The sequence below is a fragment of the Haemorhous mexicanus genome, chromosome 12 (genome assembly GCF_027477595.1).
Source record: "Haemorhous mexicanus isolate bHaeMex1 chromosome 12, bHaeMex1.pri, whole genome shotgun sequence".
Lineage (NCBI taxonomy): Eukaryota > Metazoa > Chordata > Aves > Passeriformes > Fringillidae > Haemorhous > Haemorhous mexicanus.
The window spans coordinates 19870829-19886794 of NC_082352.1; the positions used below are offsets into that span (position 1 = coordinate 19870829).

A 15966-nucleotide genomic window follows, 5' to 3' on the forward strand; every position below is an offset into this window, starting at 1 on the left:
CAAACTGTAAATGTGTAATTTCAAGCTCCAGCTTCATAATGCACCTTTAAAACAAATTGAAGCCAGATTGCCCCAGCCAAGGAGCCGTGTTGGAAATGAATAAAGGTTTCTTGCAGAAGGGTTTGTGTCTGTTCTTGTACCAAAAAACAAGTGGGCTCCACATCTGATGGCTTTGCTGTTGACCACCACGGGCTCTCACTCTGTTATTCATTAATGTGTCCTTTAAAAAAGCCTTTTTATCATGATTAAGCTTTCACACCTACAGCCTGACACAGAAATCATAAATTTTTCACAACTGGTACAGAAAACATCCACCTTCTTTATTCTGTCAGCTCAGTGATGCTCAGCTGAGCCATTGGAAAATATTCCTAGAAGCACTATTGGCAGAAAAAGCTGCTTTCCTCACTAAAATAAATGTACTGGAAATACTAATGAGTGGGGAAACTTCCCAAGAAATATCCAAGTGGAAGGATGCAGGGCCATCATCTCCTGGCAGTGGTGATGACCAATGTTTGTTCCCAAACCTGCTCTCAGAGGTGAGCCCCAGTCTTGTGCTCCAAACTGGGATCTGGGGAGCCACGAGTAATCTGTGAGCACAATTAATGCTGCAGGTGCTCTTTCCATCATTAATATTGCTCCTATCATTTAAATGAAATTGCAGAATATGCTGGGATGGAAAGGACCCACATGGATCCATCAAATCCCAGTCCTGGCCCTGCACAGCCCCATCCCCAAGAGCCACACCCTGTGCCCAAGAGCATTGTCCAAACACTCCTCTCCCCCCCAAAAAAAAGAGAAAAAACTAGTTTTAATCAGGTAAAATGCAGTCCTTGCTGGTTTTCTGTGCTTGGGAACGTGCTCAGGTCTGCTCTGAGTGCTTGGGCTGAATCCCTGACCTCTGGATGCACACAGGGTGGTCTGACAGCCACCACAGGGCTCGGGGACCTTCTCCTGACACTTTCTTCCCTATTTCAGCACCTCTCTTTGGGGTCTCAGAGGATGTGAGAGAGTGGGAAGCAGAGCCTGGGAGTTCATGGAAGGATTTCCCCTTCATCCCCAGATGCTTTTTTCAATTAAATGATCTGTAGGCTCAGAAACTGCTGGTGGATTTACATACCATTAAATATCCCTGGGTGTGGGTAATTGAAAAATGTGAGGAGTGAAGCATAAATCTGTTAAAAAACCCTCTACAGAACCTGCTTTGGAGATTATTACTTAAGTCAAGGATATTAAAACTATGCTGAGGTTATTGGCTAATCCACCAGCGTCCTGCCAGTGGGATTTCCTACAACCTCCAACAGATAAAAAATAAGGTGATCCCAACTGGCCTCCAGCTCCCTTGTGTCAAAGGGAAGCCTGTTGTAATTACAGGAGACAGAGAAAAGAAAGATTTGATTTAATTTAGCAAAAGACCAGCACAGCATCGATATCCTGGGGGAATTATTTGGCTTTAGACAGTTGTAAAAAATTAGAATTTGTGGTAATGGCACTTATTTATACCTTTCTTCCCTCCCCCAAAATAACTGTAAAAGCTTCAAACCTGGATTTGACGCCCTCAGAAGTGGATCTGCAGCAGGTTCATAGGTCAGTCTGCAAGATTTGAGGTGATGTTTTGAACTTTGAACAAGTTACAAATACTTCCTCGAACAGCAAATGCAATAAATATCTCAGCAGAAGAAATTTCTTTGACTTCTTTCCCTGGATGAAGTCCAGGGAGGAAAGTGGGGCCAGAGCCGTTCCATGATGAGGAGGAATTTAAAAAGTCAGCTTCAGGAACCTCAGCAGAAAGCTCATTTCAGGCTTCGTGTGAGTTTTTGATGAACATTTAAGGTGTCTGGAGCCATTTTACTCATCCCTGTTAAACTGGGGCTGCATCTGTTAAATCTGTCAGCCAGGAGCCACCGAAAATGTGAAAAGCAGAAAAGCCTCAGCTGAAGGTTTGAAACCACTCCTTATTTATCATTGTGGGTGGAATTGAGGGCTTGTTTTCCTTCTGTCTGGACATGTCACCTACAAGATCTCCTGAATCCTCCATCCTTCACCATTTGGGATTGCATTTGATTGGAAATTCGTCTCCAAACTCCCCTACTTCCACAGATATTCCTTTTAGAGTAAATAGATTTTTGTGCTACATTTATGAGCAGTGGATGATGAAGGGGGAGTGACACATGTTCCTTGATGTGCTTTGTCACCCAGAGCTGTTCGAGCTCGGGGCACTCAAATTAATTTAGGCCTGCAAAAAGTGAGTGATGTGCCCTTCCCTCTGAGGTATAGAGGTATTTGTAGTGGCATGAAGCAAGCTGGGAACATTTCTTGTAAGATTGCCCAAAGGAAATAGCACCGTGAACAACTGGCCTTTTGTAGGGAAGACTATGTTAAAAGAAAAAAAAAAAAAACCAACAACATAGTTTAGAACTATATTTATAAAAAAAAAGGGGGAGAAAAAAAAAAGATGACATATTTCATGTCTTGCTGAAACGCCTGAAAAGTTTCCCTGTGACACCAAATGATCTAAGTCATGTCTCCAAAGAGTAGCTCATCATTTCTCAGACAACAGCAGGAATTTGTGGCTGACCTCCTGAGGGAAATGGTCAACTTTCTCCATCTTTCCTCTCCATGCCAATGTTTGCCTTTAATTTATGTTGGTCAGTTGAAAATGGAAAGTTCAGTACCAAAGCTGAGCTAAAGGGGGGAAAGAAACACAGCCTGAGAAAGGACTTGTTTTGTGGGATATGTTTTCCACAGCACCCTGGTTTTACCCAGGCTGTTTCCCTGTGTTTTCCTGTTTCTCACCCCGTGCTGCACAATCCCAGCACCCTCCCAAGATGGAGAAATGAAAGGCTGCAGTAACTGAGGTCAGTTGTCATTCCTGCTGACTGTTTGCAGAGGGTTTTTTACAAGCTGTCAGGCCACCTCCATCTGGTAGAGAAGCTCCACATCTCTCCCAGCCAGGGCAGCGTGTTTTCTTTCAAAATATCACAGAGGAAACATGTTGCTTCAGGAAAGGTACAGGGAATTCTCAAGGAAAGAGAATTCCCTGTATTCCCCTCAGCTACCTGGACTCCACGATGGGCATTGGTATCTCAGCCTCTTGTGGACCTGGAGATTCAATAGATTTGGTAGTAACTGTCCTGTAGATTTGCAGAATTTTGTTTAAACACTACCCCAAAGTAGCACAAGTCATTAATTGAGTGCCTCGGCAATGAAGGTGAAAAAAATGAGGTTCACCAAAAAGAAGCACCCAAAAATGGCACAGGAGGAGCTCATGCTCCAGGTCATGAGAAGAAAAAGGGTAAAAAAACCTAAGTTTTGGGTTTGTTGATCCTGCTTTTGTGGGATGTGTGCGAGGTGAACCTGGCTGTGCATCTTCCTGCACCAAGGGCATATCTGAGGGACAGCAGGGAGCTCCAGAGCTGCTCCCATGAACCTTCCAGAAGAGCACTGAGGTTTTACTACCCCGGGACAACACAGCTGCTTCTGCCTTCACCAGGCTGATATTTAACACCAGAGCAGATGGACATTGATTTTGGATGGGCTGAACGAGCCCAGCCTCACCGACACCTACAAGAAACCCTTCTGCTCTGGCCTCTTATAAAAATAACATCCCACCTTAAAAAATAACAATCCAGGTGTCCAAAACAAGCAATCAGGAGGTGATTAAGTTGCAATCTACAGGGCAGAGGTGATTAATATTTTGTGATGAGTGGAGGTTTTTGTGTCACTGGAAGGAGCATCACAGTGATGCTGTTTGCCAGACAAGACGAGGCACAGGTTTTGTCCAAGACACTTGAGAAGGAAGATTTGAGATTTGTGTTCTAGCACAGCCTGGAACAGATCTCTGTCCTGCAGATATTTATTACTTTTGCAATTCCTGTTCTATCTGTAGCCTGCTTTTTGTTTATTTGTTTGTTTTTCTGGTAAGGAGCCCTTATCAATCTGTGTGAGGTTTTTATCATTTCCAAAAGGCTGTTTTTGCAAAACACAGCTTCCAAAACAGGAGAAATGCAGAAATTCAGATTTTTCTTTCAGAAAAAGGTATTTACAAGCATGGCAAATGTAAATGCCATTTAAGTTGAGTTTAAAATAATATTTATGCCGAGATAATCCCTTGAATGCAATTTTACCAAGTTGGGTGAGACCATACTCTCTTGAAAAGATGAATTTCAGCAGGTCACACGCTTTATGGTCCTAATGAACAATCCCAAATTGTGTAAACATGAATAGCAGAGGGGTTGGGTTGTCTGTTTGTCACCTGGTGGTTTGTTTTTCCCCCTCACCCCAGGTACATCATGCTGTCTCACGCTTTTCCATGCCCAGGACATTGGAAAGAAGTTGCTCAACAGTTCAGCTCCTGCCAGAATCTCTCGGGCACCCACTCATTTCCAGGGCTTCCACCCAAGATTGTCACTGCCTGACACCTCACTGGACTTTCTCCCTGGTCTGGGAACATCTGGGCTTCCCTGCAGTGCACATCTGGATGAGGCACAGCTGCTGGAGGGTCACTCCCAGCAAGGGAAAATCAGAGATGTTGGGAGGATCTCAGAGCACCAGGCAAATCCAGAACCCTACAATCATCAGTCCAGCCATGGTGGGCTCCTTCCTGGCTGGAAGGTTTCAGCTTTTTCCCATCTAATCAGCCCTTGGCACAAGCTCCAAATGTATCAAACTGAATTCACCTTTAACCCCTCAGCTTTCCTGGGTTTTTTCCTGGGAAAGAGTCTCCAGCTGGTGAGAGGAAGAAGAAGATGCTCAGGTTTCCAGAAGAAGATGCTCAGGTTTCCAGAAGAAGATGCTCAGGTTTCCAGAAGAAGATGCTCAGGTTTCCAGAAGAAGATGCTCAGATTTCCAGAAGAAGATGCTCAGACTTCCCAACAAGACCAGAGAGAGGATGACCCACGCCCTGCACTGGCTCCTCCATCCCTCTCAAACCCCAAAGCTCAGCTGAAGCACAGCATTCTCTGAGTCCTGCAGACTCAGTTAGTGATGAAGAGAACTCTCAGAATTTTGGGCCAGATCTGGAATGATGTATTTTATGCACAGATTGCTGGGAATGGCCAACTTTTCCCAGCTGGGAGTGGGCAGAGGGTGCTCCTGCAGGCCAGGGCGTCTGTGCATTGTCTGTGACAGCCCTGGCAGTAGCAAGTTGGGCCCTGTATATGAAATATGGTATTTTCACACATCCAGGGAATGCCACAATAAAACAAGGAACTGGTGCAGTTTACAACTGGGCCTCATGCTGAGTCCAATTAAACCTACTGTTTCCAATCAGGTTTAATGTGAGGATAAAGTGAATGCTCCCTGAGATTTGGAGGAGGATAATTTGTCAGTAATAATAAGTGTAGACAAACAGGATGTTCCACAGTGCAGGGGCCTGATTAAAACCAAATGTGTTTCCAGGGATCCTCTCGAAACTCCTGGCAGCCAACGCAGCCAGCCTTGCTTGCAGCTTACAGCAGTTCTTTTCCAAAACCTTGCAGCCTTTGCAATTCTTCCTAAATCCCATGGAAAAAAAATCAGAGCCAGGCCATTGGGTCACCCAAGAGCCACCTCTGTGCATTGCTGTTGGTTTTTGAGGGGTTTTTTCAGAGCGTGTTTCAGCTTTATGACCTGTCAATGCAAGGACATCCTAACAGGAAAGGGAAAATGTCTTGGATTTTCAGCCTGGCCCTCTCCTACTTCCTGACAAGAGCCTGTCTAGCTGGTCTTAACATTGGCAAAAATGCATTTCCTGATCAAAATGGGGTTTCCTACAAGAGGTGAATTCTTCCTTGGTGAACTTTACCATAGAAACAAAATTTGCCGTCGTCGGTCCAAAAAATTCCTCCAGCTTCAGTGGAGTTTATTGAAAAGAAACGAGGAAAGTTTTAAACTATCCCAGACTTCAGGTTTTAAATTAGACTTGAGATCACTCTAATAACCTTTTTTCTTATTTCCTAGCAAAGGATTTTCTCCCTTTTTGGCCAGATGGGAGCCTGGGTACCACAGTGCTCGTTAGTCGAGTTACGGTCCCTGGGAAATCAGCGGTTACCTGGTGCTGGATGGAGAGCTGCTTTTGTTTATTAGAGACAACCAGCCTGAGGTCAATGTGCAGAGCACTTAACATACTAACAAACCACTAATTAACCCAACACAGAAGCAGGAGCCCGTGCCCAAAATGTGTCTCTAATTCTCCACCTCCCCGTGCTTCCAGCAGCACAATGGATCGTGTGTGGAGCGGGGGCTGTGGCACAGACCTGCCACTGCTGCACGTTCCAGGAATCTGGGTTGGGATGGGGGAAATCTCTGAAACAAATGCAGACCTGGGTGTTGTGTACTGCTAATTTTCCCTGCATAGAATCACCTCCTCAAGCACCTTCTTTGGGGCTGTAGCTCTCTTATTTCAAATTTACGTTTGCCTTTAGGATGGTTCAGGTTTACTGGAATTTTTCTGTCTGGGTCCTCTCTCTCCATCTGCCCTGGTGGCCCTTGCTTTTTTCAACAACAGATTATGGGAATCACTGCAGTCCTCAAAAATGGGGATTCTGTAGGTCTCAATGGTTTTTTGGTGCCTTATTTCCAATAACACCCTCAGAAACCTCCATTTCTTCCTTGCATCTCATTCCTTAATGGCTTCTTGTAAGGAAGGTCTGATGAGCTCCATCCAAATATATATTCTTATATTTTAAAATATGCTTTATATATATAAAGACAGATAATGAACCCCATTATAAGCTAAAAACCGGGAGACAACCCCAACCCTGGAATCCCAAAGACCTTTGTGGGTGAATTCCCATCAAAAATGGAGCACACATGGAAAAAGGTGGAAGTTTTAAAGTCCCAAAATAAAGATCTGGAGTGGTTTTGGGGCACATCCCAGTGAAGTGGCCTTGCTGAAGAAAGGCTACACAGGCACTGAAGGGTTTGTTTCAGCCTCAAAATGGATGGAAAACTCTCTCCTTCCTTTCAGCCTAGAAAAAAAATGCAGGTGAATTGACAGGGTTGAAGAGGCCTGGAAGAAATCAAACTTTGGGAAGAAGATGATTTGGGGTACCTGAAGACTTGCATGTCTCTGGCCTAAAAAATAGAATCTCCACAAAACTGGGAATCGAGATGGGAAAATGGCACCAATAAAGAAAAGAGAACACATCCTGGGTGGGAGCATGGATAGAAAGAGGCCCCAAAAATGGGATGTCTGTCTGACACAGGCATGCCTGACCTTTTCCTGACAGAAGTGACAGTGGCCAAGATGTCCTTTCAAGCAGCAGCAGCTCCTCCAGAAAGCCTGGATGTCTCTGAGCAAAGCTGCCCCAGACAAATAAACCATTTGATTTAATTTAGAGCCACAGCTTGTTCCCAGGGCAGGGTAATTGGATCCATGGCAGAGAGCTGGGAAGGGGGCCTGAGATGAAACAAAGGAGGCAGCTCTGCTGCTTGGGATACTTCTGTTCTCCAGTGGAAATGTCTTATGGAACAGAAGGGAGCAGAACCCCTTCTCCAAACAGCAGGGCAGCTTCTGTGACCTAATTTCCTGCCACTGTTCCCTCTCCTCTGATAACGGGCATGGTTTTCTCCTCCCACAACTAAACAAACAGAGCGTGGAATGAGTGGGAATGTTTCATGCCAAAAGCCTGCAGAAGGAGAGCTGCTCTGGCCTGGAGACCTGTGCAGACAGAAGGTGAAAGCAGGGTTATGAGGGGGTGGTTTCTGCTGTCCTGCAGCTCCCAAGCTTGGTGCATCCTGCTGAGAACTTTGGTGAGGAGCTGGGAAAGAGGAGAAGCTGCCTCTGAAAGGGAATGGAGCTGGGAAGGGGCTGGAGCACCAGGAGGGGCTGAGGGAGCTGGGAAGGGGCTCAGCCTGGAGAAAAGGAGGCTCAGGGGGACCTTGTGGCTCTGCACAGCTCCTGCCAGGAGGGGACAGGTCCTGCTCCCAGGGAACAGGGACAAGAGGAGAGGGAACAGCCTCAGGCTGGGCCAGGGCAGGCTCAGGGTGGGAATAAGGAGAATTTCCTCCCAGAAAGGGTTATTGAGCATTGGAACAGCCTGCCCAGGGCAGTGGTGGAGGGACCTAAATGTGGTAGAGGTGTCACAGGTGGGGACGTGGGTCAGAGGTGGCCGTGGCAGTGCTGCAGGAATGGTGGGACTCAGTGACCTGAGAGGTCTTTTCCAGCCCAAATGCCTCTGGGATTCCATGCCTTGCCTCCTCCCTCCCTGGCTCCAAAGAGCTCTGGAGGAGGACAGTTGGGTTTCCAGCTGTTGGCCATTGTCCCATGCTGGCCCTTGGTGGGACACCTCCCACAGGTGCCCAGTAAAGGTGACATCTGGGGCCTGGGGTGGGCTGGGAGGTGGAGGTGAGCCCTGGCTGTGGTGCCAGGGGGTTGTGGCAGCCCCGTGGGTGGCACCATGGGCAGTGTGCCCATCATCACATGGGGCTGTTTGGTGAGTGAAAACCTGACATTAAAAGACAAAAAAAAAAAAAGGGGGAAAATAGATCCAAAAATATCCCATCCCAACGGGTGGTCACAGGCTGATCTGGGGACTTGCAAAGAGCCTGGAAAATTATATCAGTGTCTGAATCTGATTTGAGTCTTCTTGGGTCTTCCTGACCCAGAGTAATTCAACAGTGACCTTTCCTTGAGCTGTCACCACTTAGGAACAGCTGTGGAGCAGAGCTACATGGATATAGCCACAAGGTAAGGCATTTACAACCTTTTTTTTTCTTTTTTTTTTTCTGTTTTGGGATGGGTAGAGAAGTAATCACCCTGGTTTGTGGTGTTGTTTGATGGGGTTTTTTTTAATTTGAATATAAATTATCACTCTTTTCCTCTTTCCTTCTCCCCTCTGCACATCCTTGAACACTCAGCTCTGGCTGCTCTTCCCCACACCTCTCAGATGTGTCATTTACTCTGTTGGAAAGAAAGAAAAATCCACGGCTATTCAGGATAAAAAAACAGTTGTTTGAAATTCTAAGGCATAATATAAACATTTCCCTCAATGTTGGATTTCCTTTTTCCAAGCAAGTGCTGTCACTATCTTTGCTTTCAATCTGGGCAGAGCTCTCGTAACTTTATATACTTGTTTTGTAACTGTGACTGGCTTAAAATTCAGAGTGAGGATGGTAGGGAGCAAACTGGAGATGTTTTTTCATCTTTTTTTCATTGATTGTTTAAATTTCATACCCCTGAATAATGGAGCTGGTCCTATTCACAAGATTATTTTCTCATTTCACATTCCCCCCCCAAAACGAGTGCTCAGCATGGGAATTATTTTAGGAAGATTACTTTTAATAAGATCCATACAGTTATAAAACATAATCAAAATATATTAACTCTTCTTTAGTCCTTTGCTTTAGGCTGGAATTCTCCCTGCCCTGGAAAATTAAAAATATGGTTTAAAATATTCAGCTTTCTTCCCACGAGAGAAAAAGGTGTTTGCTCCAGAAGGCTTCTGTTTTATGTCATGTTTTTTAAATTTCTTTTAAATAAACGTGGGGAGGTGTCCCGGAGCTGCTCAGCAATGTGCTTGGCAGAGATGGAAGTTGCGTTTAAAGCTCTTTTCCCGATTTTCTTCCAATGGAAAATGCCCCGGGAGTCCACTAGAGGGTCCAGCTCGGAGCAGGCTGCAGGTGGAGCATCCGCCCTGCTCCCGGCTGGATGCTGCTCCAAGCCCGTCCCCAGGTCAGAAAACACCTGAGAGAGGAGAAGAGGAGCGGATCAGTCGGGAAGTTTATCCTAATGATGGTCAGAAAAGGGTCACCTGCTCCTCCCTTCAGTTAATTCCAGGATGATGGGAACCAGAATTACTGCTCCTTCTCGTGGCTCATTTCTTCTCCCCTCTCATCCCTTGGGGAGCTCTCTGGACTTTTAAATTTCAGTTTTGTTTTAGTTTTGGACGTTTTTCTTACAGCTCATGGGCTAAAATAAATAAATAAATAAATAAATAAATAAATAAATAAATAAACAAATAAAGAAACAATTTTACTTATATATAATATATTTTATTTCTTTATTATGTGTTTATATAATATATAGATACACAACTATATTTTAAATATAATATTATATATTATATAATAAATATAATATAATATAATATAATATAATATAATATAATATAATATAATATAATATAATATAATATAATATAATATAATATTTATATATTATATCTATATCTGTAGATAGATATAGATATAGATATAGATATAGATATAAATAATGTAGATATAGATATAGATATAGATATATATTATATAGATATAGCTATAGTCATAAATATAGATATTTATATAAATATAGATATAGATATATAGATATAGATATAGATATAGATGATATAGATATAGATATAGATATAGATATAGATATAGATATAGATGATATAGATATATATCACCTGGAGCCTTTGGAATTCCAGCTGGCTTGTGCTGCACTCAACAAGTCAGCCTGAAATACAGAGTGGCAGCGAAATTGATGCCTTACCTCAATTTTCTTTTTGCCCTTTTTTGTTTGGAAAGCCCAGAATTATCCAAAATTGTTCTTTCTGTGGGAGGCTGGGGGCTGACACCCTCTAACACTGCAGGGGGTCCTCGGGGGCATGTGGATCCCAAACTGGGGTGGCAATAAACCACTTATTGGCCCATTCATTCCTCTTTGGCACCTTTGCCAAGACCAAAAGCAGGAGAGGACCAGGAAGGGAGAGGCTGAAAGGCTTTTATGGGAGCACAGAGGGGAGCTGTCAGAAATGCCCTGGGGAGTGCCATTTTGGGCAAGAAAACCCTCTTGGGATTCGATTTTACTGATCAGTGTGCCAGGAATGCCATTTTGGGCAAGAAAACCCTCTTGGCATTCAATTTTACTGATCAATGTCCCAGGAGTGCCATTTTGGGCAAGAAAACCCTCTTGGGATTCAATTTTACTGATCAATGTCCCAGGAATGCCATTTTGGGCAAGAAAACCCTCTTGACATTCAATTTTACTGATCAGTGTGCCAGGAGTGCCATTTTGGGCAAGAAAATCCTCTTGGGATTCAATTTTACTGATCAATGTCCCAGGAGTGCCATTTTGGGCAAGAAAGCCCTCTAGGGATTCAATTTTACTGCTCAATGTCCCAGGAATGCCATTTTGGGCAAGAAAACCCTCCTGGCATTCAATTTTACTGATCAATGTCCCAGGAGTGCCATTTTGGGCAAGAAAACCCTCTTGGGATTCAATTTTACTGCTCAATGTCCCAGGAATGCCATTTTGGGCAAGAAAACCCTCTTGGGATTCAGTTTTACTGATCAATGTCCCAGGAGTGCCATTTTGGGCAAGAAAATCCTCTAGGAATTCAATTTTACTGCTCAATGTCCCAGCTTACAGCCCTGGAAGTGTTAAATAAACACAGGCAGATAACAGATGGGACCCCACGGGGGCAAATGTGGGCACGGGGGGAGCAGCCCCACGCTGTGCCCATCTCCTTTGCCACCTCCCTTCCCAGAGCTCCCAGGGGACACCTTGGAAGGTTTGACCTGAAAAATGTCACCTGCAGAACTCGGTGCCCCCAGATCTCAGTGCCACCTGAGGCAGCAGGATGCCCTGGTGCTGCAGTTCTGCCTGGCACGGCTCTGCTGGGGGAGCTGAGGGGATTCCTGCCCCAAACCAGTGAGACTGCAGCAGGGCAGGCTGCAAACACCCGACAGCAACTGGCCAGAATCAACCCCAATGGAATATTTTTCTTTTATCAAGAAAAATATCTTTTATTGTCACTTCTTGCTTAATTCAGTGGCAGTTTCCCCCCCTGTTTTCTGGGGCTCTGGGTTTTGGTTTCAGCGTGGGGATAGGGAGGTGATATCCACAGCTTTATCCTCAGAGCTGACAGCTACTGAGAAAAACCCACCTGTGATGTGGCTCCTCACACTGGGGCTCAGTTTAGGCTTGTAGGATCCCTGCTCCTGAATTCTGTCTGTGCCATGGCATGGAAAGTTAAGGCTTGGCCTTCACAGGAATAATTCACTCTGCTGCTGCCAGCAGAATTGTCCTGTTTTATGGACAGATCCAAAAGTGCACCCTTCTATAAATGTGCAGTTTGAAAGGAGAGAAGAGGCTCGGGTTGCTGCAGTGCCTGTTTGAAAATGCAGCTTGGGAGACTGATTATTTTCCTTCCTCCTGCACCAAAGCACACCAAAGGTCCCATTTTTCTGCAGCCCCCCACTCCAAAGGCCAGGCCCCAGCTGGGGCTGGGAGCTTTGCTTGTGTTAAATGAAACAAAGCACAGAGAGCTGTTCAGAAAGGATCAATACCAAGGGATCCTTTACCAGGCTGCTCAGCCTTCCCTTTGAAAGCAGGGCTAAAATTTCCACTGATTTCAGCAAGAACCTGAGATTTACCTGCAAGTCAGCCTGGCTATGGTCTAAACACAGCAGGCTGGGTGTGAATAAAGCTGTGCTTTAATCCTGCACTCTGCCACCAAAGTTGCACCTTGAATAATTCTCTTTTCTTGTTCTTCCCCAGTGCCTCACCTATAAAAATGAGAACAAATGTTGCTGGTTCTCATATTAGACTTCAAAATTAAAAAAATAATTAGGTAAACTAGCAGAATATCTTTGTAGTTACTTCCTGGATTTGTTTCTTTCTGCTGTTATTACTTTTATTAAAATCTGGTGTTTGTGCTCCCTACTCCCCTGCAGTCCACTTGAGCATCCTTAGGTTGATAAAACTCTGCTAAGGAGAAAAACTGAGGATCCAGGATCAGGATTTAAATCTTGTCCATTCCACTTAATCCATGCAATTATCCATGGGTTAGACAAGCAGTGCCAGTTCTGAGGGGCTCTCCCAGCTTTCTGTGACCATCTCCAGGGCCTGACACTCAGATCCAAGGGGGACTGACTTTATTTTGAATTTAGCTGGACCACACAGCCCTGACTCAGCATGCTCCAGCCCCAGTGACTGTTGGCAGGATTACCTCTTAATTTCCACTTTTTTTTTTATATATACATAAACTTGCTTTTATGGACAGCCTGTGTACATGATGAAAAGATAAACTTCACTAAAAAGAAATGACAGAAAAGACACCCAGGTGTTTAAAAAATGTGTGTGAAGACCTCAGTCACTCCACCCAGATGACCTTCTTTTTGTTTTGTAGGCAAACAGCAAGATTTCAAGGATTTTAATCCACAGAATTACAACCCACCAAACAAAAACAAGGAAAGGCTTTCTCCTGGCACACCAAGTCGGGATCAAATCCTCCCGTTCCAACAGGGACTAAATAAATATTTCCCTCTGGGAGTTGACACCGCCAGCCTTTCCACACGCCGAGGAGGTGCGTGTGGGTTTAGTGGCTGTGTAGATAAGCCCTTATCTAAAGGATACAACTTCACTTTACAGCCTGCACGCTTCTTTACCAGCTGCTAATGCCCCGCCTTGGTGGCACTCGTGCCTCGGTGACAACAGCCCCGCTTATCTGGCCAGGTAGCCCGATTTTACAGTCGTGCCCCAAACGGCCCCGAACAGGAATTTTTGGTTAAAAAAAGCGATTTACAGGGACCTGCTAGGAAATAAAAAAGGTGTTTTGCTCACGCCAGACGCTGCTCGAAGCGAGCAAAGTTTGCCCCGGGCATTAAAAACCCCGCGCGGCTTCAGCTGAATTTCAGCCGCGTTTGGGACTTTGTTTGGATTGCTGGCTCAAAGCCGTCACGAAGGTGATTTTTATTATTATTTTTTTGTTCTTTTTGTTCTTTTGCAGAGAAGAAAAGGAGGGGAAAGCCTGTGCAGCCGCGTCCCTGCCGCTGCCGGAGGAGGGATGCTGCCTGCCCAGGGTGGGCAGCGGCGCCGGCACCTCCTCCAGGTGATGCTTGAGGCACAGAAAAATCTCCTCCTGCCGGCGCACAATGGCCACATTGTAAATGCGTCCCTTCCCATCGTGTAGGACGTTGGGATCGTTAGTTTTGGCTGGAAATAAAATCTATTTTACACGCGAAGCGCTCTGCTAGCGGGCAGCAAACCCGCGCTGCCGCTGGAATGTTTCTCATTATATTTCCCCTTTGTTCCTAAAAAATGACTGAGTTATTGCATAATGCGGGGATCAAGGAAGAGGGAAATCCAGCACGAGGATGGAAACGAAGGCAGCCTGTCCGTTTAAAGCGCAAATGAATGCTCGGTTTCTTTTATAAAGAAATCCCGCTGCAGGACTAATGGTCTGAAAAAAAATCCCATTCTGACAAGTAAATAGTTTGTTTCCTCCCCATTTCAAACAGCCTTGAGAAATCTCCAGCACCTAGTCAGAGGATTTATTTAGGTTTTCTCGATTCTTGCGTTTTGCCCCGAATTTTGCGTGCGTGCATTTTATTAGGTTAATAAAACTCGATTTCCAAGCTTTTGGACGCCTCGGGGGTACAATGAGCTCGGATGTCAAATGCATCAAGCAGCTAATGAAGGGATTTCAGAGGTCTCCAAAGTGTCCATAGCAGCAATTTGTAGCGTCTCATAGAGGTGAAGCCTATTCTGGCTCCAGCGTGTTTCGTCTGACACTTTTCCGGGCGCTCTAACTCCGATTTGCTGCTTTATTCCGATTTTATGTCGTTTTCAATTGCTCCGGTGTCGCTGTCACAGGGATTGTGGGCAAAGAGACCCCAACCAGCATCCCCAGGCGAGCTCACGCCAGTGGTACTGGGAAAGGGCAAAAATCCCAAACTTATCGTGCTTTACAGGCATTTACCAGAAGGGATCCAGGGGCAAAAACGTTACAGGGGAAAATCCTTGTCCAAGGAAATATTTTACTGTGTAAATGTCTTGTTGGGAGTGGGGTGGGGGAAGCTGAGCCGGTTTTTATTCTTTTTTTTTTTTCCTTTACTTATTCTTATTTTCTTTTACTCTTTTAATTGAAAATATATCTCTTCTCTTCTCTTCTCTTCTCTTCTCTTCTCTTCTCTTCTCTTCTCTTCTCTTCTCTTCTCTTCTCTTCTCTTCTCTTCTCTTCTCTTCTCTTCTCTTCTCTTCTCTTCTCTTCTCTTCTCTTCTCTTCTCTTCTCTTCTCTTCTCTTCTCTTCTCTCCTCTCCTCTCCTCTCCTCTCCTCTCCTCTCCTCTCCTCTCCTCTCCTCTCCTCTCCTCTCCTCTCCTCTCCTCTCCTCTCCTCTCCTCTCCTCTCCTCTCCTCTCCTCTCCTCTCCTCTCCTCTCCTCTCCTCTCCTCTCCTCTCCTCTCCTCTCCTCTCCTCTCCTCTCCTCTCCTCTCCTCTCCTCTCCTCTCCTCTCCTCTCCTCTCCTCTCCTCTCCTCTCCTCTCCTCTCCTCTCCTCTCCCTCCCCTCCCCATTGATTTTCTTGCCTTTTCTTTCCCAAATATATTCCCTTCCCCTTTTTTTTTTGTTTATTTACCTATTTCCCTTTTCTTCTTCCCACTCCTTTTTAATTTTTTTCATTTTTTTTTTTTTTTTTTAATTCTTGGTTGTTTCTGGGGCTTTTTCCCTCAACTGTTGGCATTTCAGCTCCTTTCTCCCGCTCCGTGCCCTCTCTGGGCAGAGCTGGGGGCGCAGGCGGGTGACACTGAGGGATGGAGGGCGGAGCGGCGGCTCCGCGGGATCCTCTGGGCTCTCCCCCGGCCGGACCACTCAGTTCTGTCCCCACTCTTTCCTCCCTGATTCGCTCCTCATTCCCTCTCCCCAGCCCGGTGCTATTTTGGAAAAGAACAAATCCAAGCATCTCCCCCTCGCCATCCCCATCCCGGCCATCCCGGGGCTCCTCTTCCCCCGGGATTGGGGCGTTTATGGAATTCCTGGGCGAATGCCCTTGCCGTTGCCAGTTTTCCTCCTCCTTTTCGATTTCCAAATGTTCCCTAAAAGCCGACCCGCCCTCCCCTCGCAGCTCGGACAGGTTCTCCCTGCCGGGGTGCGGGAGGTGGGAACGGCTCTCCTGCCACCGGGGCGCTGGCAGCTGGAAAACCGCGCTGGCAGCTTGCTCTGACAGTGGTTCCCAGCTCTTCTCGGCCGCCAAATTCAAGATATCATCGTGAGAGTAAT

The 15966-nt window shown here is 45.6% G+C and overlaps 1 long non-coding RNA gene across 1 annotated transcript; it reads left to right on the forward strand.

The window, feature by feature from the left end:
- The first annotated feature begins 7606 nt into the window (after window positions 1–7606).
- Window positions 7607–14330, forward strand: LOC132332964 (uncharacterized). The gene is made up of 3 exons (XR_009488024.1): window positions 7607–7731; window positions 8587–8668; window positions 13698–14330. It is a non-coding gene; the product is annotated as an uncharacterized LOC132332964 (long non-coding RNA).
- Window positions 14331–15966: the final 1636 nt, after the last annotated feature.